The sequence below is a fragment of the Lepisosteus oculatus genome, chromosome 17 (genome assembly GCF_040954835.1).
Source record: "Lepisosteus oculatus isolate fLepOcu1 chromosome 17, fLepOcu1.hap2, whole genome shotgun sequence".
NCBI lineage: Eukaryota > Metazoa > Chordata > Actinopteri > Semionotiformes > Lepisosteidae > Lepisosteus > Lepisosteus oculatus.
Genome location: NC_090712.1, coordinates 8,646,603 through 8,658,927, shown reverse-complemented (window position 1 = coordinate 8,658,927; position 12,325 = coordinate 8,646,603). Strand labels below are relative to the sequence as shown.

Sequence of the window (12,325 nt, the reverse complement as noted above, 5' to 3'; positions counted from 1 at the left end):
CTTGGGATTTCTCTCACTCAGATCTTTCTTCATCTTCTCACTAATACTATTCTCCCCTCTTACTTTATCACTTTATTGGCCATATACAATTTCTCATATTAGGAATTTGTCTTTTCGCATAACCCAGCTTGCTCTCCATGAGAGGCACAGACAGGGAGAGAAGCTTGGGGTCAGAGTGCAGGGTCAGCCATTTATACAGCGCCCCTGGAGCAGTTGGGGTTAAGGGCCTTGCTCAGGGGCCCAACGAAGTAGGATTCCTCTGCCGTCCGCAGGATATGAGCTAGCAACCTTCCAGCCACAGGTGCAGATCCTTAGCCACAGCGCCACCAAGTGTTGGAGTATTCTACCCAATTACTAACTAGCTTTATTTCCCTGAACAAATCACTCATACATTCAATTATATCTGATCTTTATAGTCCCAGCTTCATGCTCTTCACAACCCCCATCCATCCACTTTTTTCATTCTTGACCATGCTGAACAGGCTGATCCTGTTTGGTCAGGGACACAGCTCTCCCTCTTTCTTTCTAAGCACCCATGACAGCAGCAACAGCAGCAGGTTTGTTCTCTAACACGTATACTCTCAGACCTTCTGCAAGACTCTTCCTTTAAAACTTCACAACCACCTGTTGATGCTGGAGTTAGGAGTAAGTAGGGCTCCACCCTTGCTATCCAGACTTCTGGCTCCTATTTTGGGGAAGACGATGTACTACTACCACTTTGTCAAGCTATGCTCTACCTCTCCAGCTGCCAACACCACCCACCAGTCCTGCTTCAGTTGGCCACCCCTGTTCAGCCTGGAGAAAGACTACCTTACAGCCCACCTGTCCAGCAATTGCAAACTGTAATGCTGCTCAGTACAGCCTAAACTAAATTTTCTACATGGCTCTTTTACTTGCTCAGCCTGCTCAACCAATTGCCGCAGAAAACTCCCTCTAGAGATCTCACTCTCCATCCAGACACAGACTGAAAACCTTTTTCCTCTTGGTTGCTCCTATACACCTTCCTATTAAGTCTAGTGAGTGGTCAATTCCACAGAGCCTATCCAATTTGCTGCTTTACCTCATGTGGAATCTCAGTCCTCCTGGGTGCCTATTATTTAATTAGTCCAGATGTGTCTCATTTTAATCTGATTTTTTTTTCCTGAATAACGGGCTTTCTCTCAAAGCCACCTCTCACTACCTGTAAATGTAAAAGTAAAAAAAAACCTAGAGCACTAAATACGATTATGTTTTCTAACATAAAACGATCCGAGCTAATTCATATTTATACATCCTATAATTTATACAATTTACATCCACTCTTAAAAAACACCACATCCATGAAAAGCATGATATCGCTAACAAGATTTATATCTTTCTAACAATATTCCTATACGTAGTATACGCATGCTTCTGCTCAGAAAAGAAAAATCTTTATGACATTCTACAAACATTTTGCAAGCACCCCACCAATTAATAATTTGCTGTAGTACAGGGTATAGGAGTAATGAACACCCCCAAGCTCTTACCATTACATCATAGAGCACAGAGACTGTACACACGTATGGGGGGAGGGCATTTTGGCATGAGAACATGTGAACTCTACACAGAATGTGTTCCGGTCATTAGTTTGAATCCAAGACCCAAGATTTGTGAGGGAGCTACGCTCACTGCCATGCCACCATGCCACCCCAAATCATTTGAATTCCCTTTAAAAAAATTGCCTCTTCCTCTCAATATACTATAAGACAGGTATGTGCACTTCACACAGCATAAAGAAGGAGTTAATGGGTACAATATATATCAAGGAAGTGAAGATTAGTGTAGGAGTACTGGTCCTATGGTTTAATTGCTGGACAGACACCTGATAGTCATTGGAGAGAAGGTTCGTAAAAATGAAAAGATAAACAAAAACAAAAATCTGCATAAATGTTTGGATAAATAAACATTGCCTTTTGTTTTCTGTAAGCCAGACAGGACTGTTCTTCACTTCATATGCTGTGTAACACAAATCAATACACCATGCTGGTCTTGTGCAGACAGCCCCTGGAATGATGAGTTCTAGAGTTTACTTCATTAGGGTCCCAGGCAGCTGCCTGATTAAATTGGCTGTCACTTAGACTGAGTACAGACTAAAGTCAGGAAAGGTGAGTGTGTTTATCAGAAGACAGGTACATAATAGGACCTAATCTATGCAGTTGCAAATCATGAGTGATATGTTATCAGTTCTGTTTAATTGTGACACAGAATGCTCTCTAACTTTACATTTGAGGTCCATTCTCTTTCTCACTCAAATGAGGCATGTATAATACAGTATGTTATGAAAATCTATATTAACTCTTAACTCTTAAGAGCAAGCCATTACTATGACTAATACAAAAGAGTATTAAATAGCTCTCACCGGTTTACGTGTGCCGAAATACATCTCTGCCCTTATAAGAACTTATCATAATTAATAATTATTTATTTATAATATTCAAAGCAATACAATTTTATATATACAGATCCATTCCAGCCTTCAAGTCATGATAAGTATGCAAGACAGCACCAAGTATATTATGGAGCCAGTTCAAGCACAGCAGTAACAGCATTACATAGAGCAGTTTGATATCTGTTCCACGGTGTGAAAGTATTGTGGGAAAGCTGCACAATTCCACCATTCCTCATCCTTGTAACTGTACATATATACAGTATGTGTCATTTATGTACATATAAACCACTTAAAGCTTCATTTGATTTGAGAAATACCTTGCCTTTATATCTGCTTTGACTTGAGACTCCTCAAAAACAGCAATTTAATGACCCGCCTGACCTTTTAAATAGGATGTCTGAATGTGTTATTGAGGATATTGTTTCCTATAAACATCTAGAACTCTGGCAATAACAATCACATCAGCTGAAATGAAGTTATCTGAGAATAGAATTAAACTCCAAATGACCCTTTGCTCTGCTCCATAGACCTCCATTAATAATTCCTAATCTAATCAGTGGGGATAGATGCAGTATTGCAGAACATGCCAGGCTCTCTGCCAAAGAAGGCCCATTCAGTGCAGGGTTCTTCCCTAACTAGAAAAAAACATCTTTCAGTGAGAAGGCCAGTGCCTGATTTCCTCTTTTGTTATCTCTTGCTTGGCAAAGTCATGTCCTTGCAACTGATAGACACATTTCTTTGTAAATAACTCTGGAATGACTGATAAAGCCTGCAGCAAAGAGAGGGACTGCAAACAGCCAGACATTACTCACCGTCGGACCTCATAGAGCGCTATGTCACCCAGCCCTGAGAAATTTACAGCACTTTTTTTTTTTAACAATGTTCATCTCTCACACAGGCAAACAATTTCCCAGGCAAATGTGCAGTGTGGCAATATTTCTTTTGTCAGCTGCCTGTCTGGGAAAGACGTTTTGTTTGGATTCCTGTCAAGGAAGGGATCTGAAATCATCTCACAGCCCATCCTTCAGCCATCAGGCCTAACAGAGATCGATGATGACATGTCTATTGATGCTATTTTACTTTGCAACATTTCAGATTGTATTTCATGTTTGCAGCTGGCTTTGCCTGCTGAAGTCTGGCTGATGGGTCTTGTCTTCTGCTCTGATCTGTACTCAGGTGGACATTTGCTCCTCTTTCTCCAAGATCACAACTGCCTCGTACTAATCTGTGTTGTCATGACAAAATTGACACCCCCTTCTTTGTCATAAAACAAAGTGCCCCTTCATTCCCTCTTCAGATAAATCTTACTAAGACTGAAATGGAGACAAGGAAATTTAATTTACCTGCTTTAAAAACTTGTATTTGCGCTGGAAAATATTAGATTAGTCCAAACAATTCCAAAGTAAGCAGGAATGTATTTAGGACTTGTGGAGAGTGTAGAATCCAGTTTTTAGTAATGAAGAAATCATTAACAAAGCAATAGCGATGTGGATTCTCATGAGGGACTTCTAGGGTTAATTATGTTCATATTTAATGCTGCAATTAAATATGAACAATACTTGTGCAGAGATCTATTGACATTTTCAGCATGTTTCAAGGAAGCCAGATGGAAGCATGTTTTATTGTTTGATCACTTTATTTTTAGAACATGAAAAAATAAATTACACTGCATATGGATACCATTGGATCAGTTGTCACAATGACCCAAAACCCATGAGAAAAACTTTAAAATAACCAAAGATGTTTAAAAAATGAATTTAGATTAAAATTGTGTGCAAGCTTTGAGTTAGGAAAAATTAAAGAGACCTTGTGTTTGTTTTGATTCTCTTTGAAAAAAGCTTGTATTTCCAGAGTAACATATGGCCAAGAAAGTTTAATAATATTTACAGAGCAGAACTGAGAAGGAATGGCAAAAGCTATTTACAAGAAATGGAAATTATTAAGTTCATTTAATACAATGAGAACTACTGGTTCAAACACTGTTTTAAAATTGTTTAAACAATAAAGTGTTTCCTGTGTGAAAGTATTGAATGGAAAAATACATCTGTACTTGCTTTAAAGAGCTGAAGATAAACAGCTTGGAATCTCAAATGGGAAACTTGCACCATCTCCATTCCAAGGGATGTCTTCAACTTGAAGTTTTTATGTTTTGTTTAAATGGAGGCCAGAAAATTCTGTTTTACTTATATTGTTAAAATGGAGTCGCTATCTCTGCAAAACTGTTTGTTCTATATAAGAATATTTTCTTAATATCACTGTTAAACTCAGACCTTGGCTGGTCGTGTTTTGGCACAAGAAGGACATTGAAACGACATATCAAATTAGGATTAACACTGGTCAAAGTTGGCCCTGTTTATTACAAAAAGAGTTTATTTACAGCATGCAACCAGGTCTCTTTTTATCATCAGAGACCAGTGTATCGTCATAACCTTCCTAGACATAATGTTCTGAAGACAGTTTAATAGACACATTAACTAGTTTTAGTCCTTCCCCATGTAATAACCACGGACCTCTATGACGTTCTCAAAAGTATGTTTAGAATATACACATTGACTTAATCAGTAAGTGACATATTCCCAGCAGGAGCTAAGACCATATGGTTGGCACAGAGTTTAAAGCCATTACTTCACTGAACCACAATACCCACCACAAATGTTGAAACAAATGTGAACTGAAGTAACATGTTTACTAGACCCCACAATAAAGCTGTACTGATAAAATCTGCAGATGTTGGTCAGTGCCCAGTATTATGCTATCTCTTGTTACTGCTCTGCCTTACATAGAGGATGGCATCTATAGGCCTGTGTGTATTTATGATGCCTTATCTTGAAATCCTTTGCTTTTTATGGCTGTCCCTGTACTCATGGGAACCTTAAGCTGTTGACATTTCTCACTCCGTAGGTGGAGCTCATATGGAATATAAACTATTGACAAATTGATACAAAAAAGACCTGAACTGCACTATATATCATAGCACTCTCACGGGCAATTCAAGCAACATTGTGACTGTGGGGACACAGCAATTAATTACTCCTAATAATTTGCAGTGGTATTCATCCTTTCCCACGTTGCTGAGCAGTTTCAGATTCCACATGGGTATCTGTAGGATGGTGTCAAGCGTTTCTGGTAATGCACCAATGTATTCTCTTTGAAATAGCTCACCTGCTATCTACCCTTGCTGTGATTTACAAAATATAAAACAAGTTAGGAAAAGAACATTGTAAGTAAAAAAAAAAATACATTCCAAGATTACCTTTCAGTGCAGGGAAAACAAAATATGGTTCAGCATTAGCTCCATAAACTTCATCCAACCATCCCTTCATCCATTTCTAACCACTTTATCCAATACAGGGCTGTGGAGGAGCCGCAAATGGCCTGACAAGCAACAGGGATGCACTCCAGTCCACTGCAGGGCACACACAGAGATTCAAACACAGGGCCTGCGTTCCCAGGAGTCAACCAACCTGCCAGGATGTCTTTGGACTGTAGGAGCACCAAGCTGAAATTCACGCAAACACACGAGGAGTATACCTACTGTACTTCATTCAGACAGCACCCTAGGTCCGGAATTGAATCCAGGGCCCCAGTACCGCGAGGGAGCAATGCCAACCATTTTGCTACCATGTGGCCCACTTGAGCATTATTAAATGTTTTAATATTGTGTTAATAACTGCAGGTAACGCTTGACTGACAGATATAGTGAGTTAATTGCGATTCTCTTATGCTACACCAAAACAGTGCTGAAAACTTGACTGTTTCATCTATTTAAGGTATTGAAATAAGCTGGACATACATTTCCTACTCCAACAAAATGTATCAGACTCAATCAATATTTTGGCATACAAGGCTTTATCAAAAACATTTTGGGTGTGTTGATGTCGCTTTGATTCCTATTGGAGAGCACCTCACCAGCTTTGGGTATGCTTTCTCCTCTCTTTCCTGCTTCATCTGTCTAATTGCTATGAATTACTGGTGCACAGTCCCACATAATCGTTGTTATATAATTTTTTCTCAAATACCTTTTTTCCCCATGAATAGAAGTTAGGATGGCATCATGACACTATTTTAAAGTGCATAGGGGCTCTGTGTAGAGCTGGAGTGGATGTATCACTGGTTACAATCATATACTGTAGGTATATGTACTTTTTTCTTCTCATTTTGTTTGACACTCCCTTCCATTAAAGAAATGATAGCAAACATGTTTTTTTGCAGTCTTTCTTTCAACTCCAAAAGATTATGACTCCAAAACAAATGCAATGACCTTTAAGAGAATGGGGAAGAACTAGTTTTGAACACTTTACTAAAGGCTGTAAGTTAAAGGCCCTAGCCTTATTCGCTGGTGGTGTAGATTTTCCAAGTAGCACCATGTGCACAGGTACTGTATGCATCCCCAGTTCTGAGTCACAGGGATCATGGGAAAGTTATTGCATTTTTTTTTTCATTTTACCTTCTCGCACAATCCAAAGTTCAAGCCTGTTCCTGATGTGTGTTACTGGATTAAATAACCTTCAGAAAAGGCTCCACGCATTACAAGTTTTTTGACCTGAAAATGATTGCTTAATATTTCTCTTGAACCTTAACAGTGACAAACATTTTCCTCCAAATTCAAGCAAGCTTTCTAAATTCACTTTCGGTAATACTGTACACTGTTCAGTCAAAAAATAAAAGATTGTTATGTGCATCAAGAAGCACTGCAGTCTGTATAACACCTTTTAAAGCTAATACATTGAATGTGTTTACATTAACCTAGAACTGGTAATAGTTTACTCAAATATGAAGATGAATTAAACAGTTTATCTGATCCCAGACCTGTTTCTATATGTTATTATACTATACCATTTGTTACAAAGTGGATAAATATATTTTCTGTATTATATTTAAACATGGTTATTATTCTACAAATATACCACAATCACCCAATATAGTTAAGTAATTGTGCTCTCACTTCAAGTTTTTACACTGTCAGCTTGCATTAAAAGAAGAGGTGTCAGGGCTCCTGGCAACAGTGGGTAATGATAGAAGCAAATTGGGCTACTGTGTAGAGAAGTGACATGTTTGTTGTCCTTAATGATTCAGCAGCTCTCAAGGATTTTCCAAGTGACAATCACACTATGTAAGACTTTTTTGTCTGCTTTCAAGTTTTTTTTCTAACATTTGGCCCTGTGCATTTTCTACTGTAAGTGGAGTGTTTTCGCTGTTGAAAGGTCTCTGTATTTGCCCTCAAAGAAACAGAAAAATGTCCCATGAAAAAAATAACAGCACAAATGGAAATTCTCCAAAATATGAAGGTGAATGAACAGATAGACAACTACAATGCCTTCAAAGAAAACCTGTCAAAAAGGTCTCTGTGCTTAATTGTTAGTTTTCTGGTTACTTAGATAATCCAGATGCTCACCCTGGTTCAATATGGTGTAATGAATTCAGAAGAGTCAAGGTACAGTATGGCAGTAACATGTTTTCTATTTTCTGATAGCAAAGAATCAGGCTCTTAGATGCAAACAAAACTATAATTTATTTGCCATAATATCATTATTCAGTCACTGTATTGATTTTGTACTTCCGTAACGCAGAACAGTAATAAATTTAGATTCATCTTCCTTATTGACTTCTTCCATTGGACTGCACTTTTTCCTATCTAATTGTATTACAAAATCAAAGTACTCTTCGTTTATTTCCACAGGGCCAAATGATAAATCCACGGTCACATCCGGAAAGTGAATGACTCGCTCAGCATCAAGAGCACAATGATTGCTCCAAGATCCAGTTCATTACACATCATTATCCATTTAACCACAGGTTTGGAAAGGGAACTATTATTGAAATGGAAAGCTTCCAGTGGTGCTGAAGCTGCAGTTCCAAAGAGTTCCTGATGTTCTAACAACAGGCAGAATGAGTTCGTACAGTTTTACCTGTAAAGATCCACCACGGAATTAATGGATTTCTAATACTTAGGAGCGGATACACCGATTTAGGATTACAGTTACAGTATGAAGAAGTCAATCATCTCAACAATACAATAAACAACTCAAATGAAGAAAGTTAAATCCTGAATACCCGAAATTAACAGACTAAAAGTCATTGGGTTTTTCCATTAAATTCAAAAATACAAATTAAAGCTCAAACCTTTAGCTCATACCTCAGTAATCAGAAAGCTACTAGTTAGGGCAACTTGGAGCCTATCCTGTAAGTACAGAATACAAGGCAGGGCTACACCAGGTACAGGATATCAGGGTATGGTTAGGTACTGTATGCATACACACAAACAAGCATACAGTGACATTACAAGACACCCATTCACCTACCCAGCATGTCTTTTGAAAGTAAGAAGACACGCAGGAGATAAACACAAGGAGTAAAATCATAACGTCTGCACAGAGAGCAACCCAGCCTGGAGTCAAACCCAGGACCCAAAAGCTGTGAGGCAGCAGAGCTCACCAATACAGTATGCCACATTGCAACCCATGGAGCCCGTAGTCATTTGCCCTTTCTATTAAAATATATATTCCCTTGAAATGGAAATTTAAATGGGAAAAAAATATAGCTTCTACAAGTATGGAAATCAATGAAAATGCAGAATACTCTAAGAGGGGCTATTCAGATCCCTTTGCAGAACATCATTAAAACAAAAAAGGATTTCATATACTCTTAAATCAAATCTCAGCTTTTTTCCAAGGTACGCAATTTGGCAAATAACCAGAACTGTGAAATTCAAAAATATATTTTTTTCTGCAATGTGAATACAGCAATTTGTTATATAAAAATAAAAAAAAACATTATGGATTATCCTTGTAAAACCAGGTGAATTATACAAATATGGTAAAACTTTAAAAAATGAAGGGAAAGCTGTGTTTATTTAAATTTATCTATATTAAGAACATGTTTTATTCCAGGACTCTGTTCTACATTCCATAGAAAAATACTGAATTAACAACGTGTTCCCCAGAGATGTGTGAGGTTAAACAGGTGTTTTTCGTAAGGATTTCTGTTACATTTTGATTACTCATACTTGAACTTTTACATTTTATAATGCAACCTGATACACACAAAATGGAACCATTAGAGCAAGGGAAAAGGGTTTTGAGATCATTTTCACATCAATTGCTTGTTGCATTAACTTGGCCCTAAGTAAATGTATCCCATGTGGCCAACTCTGGGTCCTGATTAATCCAAAAATGTACAGTGGGACACATGTATAATATCACTACCTTGCGGAGTTACTAAACCTGCGGACATATTTACACCTCAAGGGTTTGGTTTAAGTGTTGAATACAATTAGGATCCTTACACGATAAGGCAACTTGACTTTGAAAAACAAAAAGTCATCTTAAGGGAAATTTTATTTCCAGTTGCAGCATGAGCCGTTCCCCAAACGTATATTTTCTGTCACAGAATTGAAAACAGCAGTATAGTTCACCTGTACTGGATAAAAATAAACCAAAAGTACATAAACGTAATCAAATATGAAAATACATGTGTGTGTGTGTGATATAATATATAGCAATTGATAGAATATTTTGTCTCAGACTTTATGCTTGCAACACATTTGAAAGTTACAGAGGTGTATTCATTGGTCTTTTTAGCCAAGATCTATTTACAGTAATCAAACAACAAATGTATCACTGACACATGACATACCTTTAGCACCAGGCCATTCTGAGTACCTGTTCAACGGTCATGTCCACGGTACACTGAGAAAATATTTGCCCTAGCTGTCTCCTCCTCTCTTTTCTCTCAGGGAGAGAAAGTCACAAAGTGACAGTATTTTTCCTTTGTAGCCCCTGTCAAGACTGGCAAGCTGGTAACTGCTGCTGCTGCTGGTGACGAATGTCACAGTTATGGTGCTGATGATTACAGAGGAAGTGACTCACAAGGCAACAAAACAGAGAGAAAGGCACATGAAACAACGTCTGCAGGTTAAGAAGGTTTTAAAATAAAAACAACTTGCAAAACAACTCTCACCAGCCCAGGATAGGCAGTCTAGGCTGAAATATGGAAAAATGTGCACTAATTCAAAAGTAAAGCATAGCCAAATGCCTTTAATCACCCACCCAGGAAGTCATATACTGTACCGGATAAGAAACACATGTCTGGAGTGGTTTATGCGTACCACTTATAACCTGACTATTTCAAAATAAATTCATGCACATGGATCGAAAAAAATAAATCATTTTCAATTCTGAAAGAAAGAGATCTATGCTGTATTTTAGTCTGTTTTCACCCTGCCAGATCTGATTTGGGTGGCAGCTGTTTCGACACTAATAAACAGCAGCTGGCAAGGGACCTCTAAAATGCGCAGTGATTTATTTTACACAGCGCAAAGTGGTTCAGATCTGTGCAAGCCACAGCATACTTACTACCACTTACACATGTGGTCATATGATGGAGACTGTCCAATCACAAGATGTCATTTTCCCAGGCTGTTTTAGAATTGTAAATGGCTCTGGGAAACAAGGAACTTCTTTGTGTTTTTCAGAGACCAAAATCTATTTCCTCCATGAAAGATTATGCATATTTAACGAACCAGGTAACCCATGGCTCAGGGAAACAGCATGGAGTGTGTCTCCCTGTTATGACGGTGTCCAGTTTTGGAACGGTCTACAAGGCAGACGCAACACAAGGAGCTGACAATTTTCTCATATACAAAAACTGAGGAAGCTGTTTCTAACCACATACCTACTGGCTGCCCGTTTATATAATTCAATTCCACTAAAAACTTTCCCTTTGAAACAAATTAATTAAGATGCTATTATTTAGTCATTGAGAGGTTAATGACAGTCATTAGATACAAAGACAACATCCACTATCATTAGCCAAATCCAGTTATTTCGTCAATTTTGGTTATTTACTGAGCACAAGATTAATGAGGCCTGATACTGCCCTGGACACTAATTAGCTTTAAAACCATAACACAATCAATCACCAGTTGTGAAAGTAATGGCAATAAAGAGGAATTCCCTGGTCTGTATCAGTTTATACAAGTATTATGAAAAAAAGTCTCACACTTGGATGCACCATGCAGACCTGCTTAGTGAAAAGTCTTTTTTATTCATGATGTATGGATTTTTCCTTAAAGTTGGTCTAATCTGTTCTACAGGGTAACATCTAAAATGAAAAGCAGTGTATACTGTATATACAGTACAGGTGTATGAAAATGAACAAATGCATTTTTTAACATTAGTAGCAAGAATTAATTTACTCTTTATTATTACCCCTATCACTAGTTCATCTTTATTTAAATTCTATTTACATGTTTTCTATATTATGTATCCACATTAAGAATGTTTTTTTTAGCAAGTTGGATTTAATAAAACAGGTATATAGATATGGATAGCAATTCACGAAAAATCACCTGTGCTGTATAGGCTTCATTTTTAAAACAATGTTTGTATCAATTACTAAAGTGAAAAATGAAAATTTTATTGAGCCCAGTTATGTGACTTTTAGGCTTTAATACAGTACACTGCTGATTTAGCCATGAGGGGAGTGAGAGACACATGCTGTTCTGTTGTCATAGGAAGGACTGAGGGTACGACAAGACAGCAAGTCCTGAAATGTGCAACATGGCCAGCAGGTAACCTTCTGGATTCTGTTGTCCCATTAAGTACAATCAACAGATATTGTGCCGATTCTGTATTTACTCAGGTAACTTGTATTTTCAAGCTTTTTAACATACTTTTTTGTAAGTAAGCACATCATGAAGCACCATGTGATGACTTACTGTGCTGTATATACTGTACACCAGTTGTGGTAAGTAAAACTGCTGTGAAGGGTTTAGAATCTAAGAACTTAATGTGGTAAAACAAAAAAAAAACGGTTAAATTAAGAATGACAGAAAATTCTGATTCAGTTCTACACATCATGAATGGTACAAATGGGGAGATCTGTGATGTTATAATTGAGCTAGGGAAGGAAGGA

The 12,325-nt window shown here is 37.7% G+C and overlaps 1 long non-coding RNA gene across 1 annotated transcript in view; it reads right to left on the bottom strand.

Moving 5' to 3' along the window:
• LOC107079394 (uncharacterized) overlaps positions 1–10,222 on the bottom strand; it is a 145,730-nt gene extending 135,508 nt beyond the window's left edge. The window contains exon 1 of the long non-coding RNA XR_011182286.1: positions 10,046–10,222. This is a non-coding gene — a long non-coding RNA (uncharacterized lncRNA). The remainder of the gene's footprint in view (positions 1–10,045) is intronic.
• Positions 10,223–12,325: the final 2,103 nt, after the last annotated feature.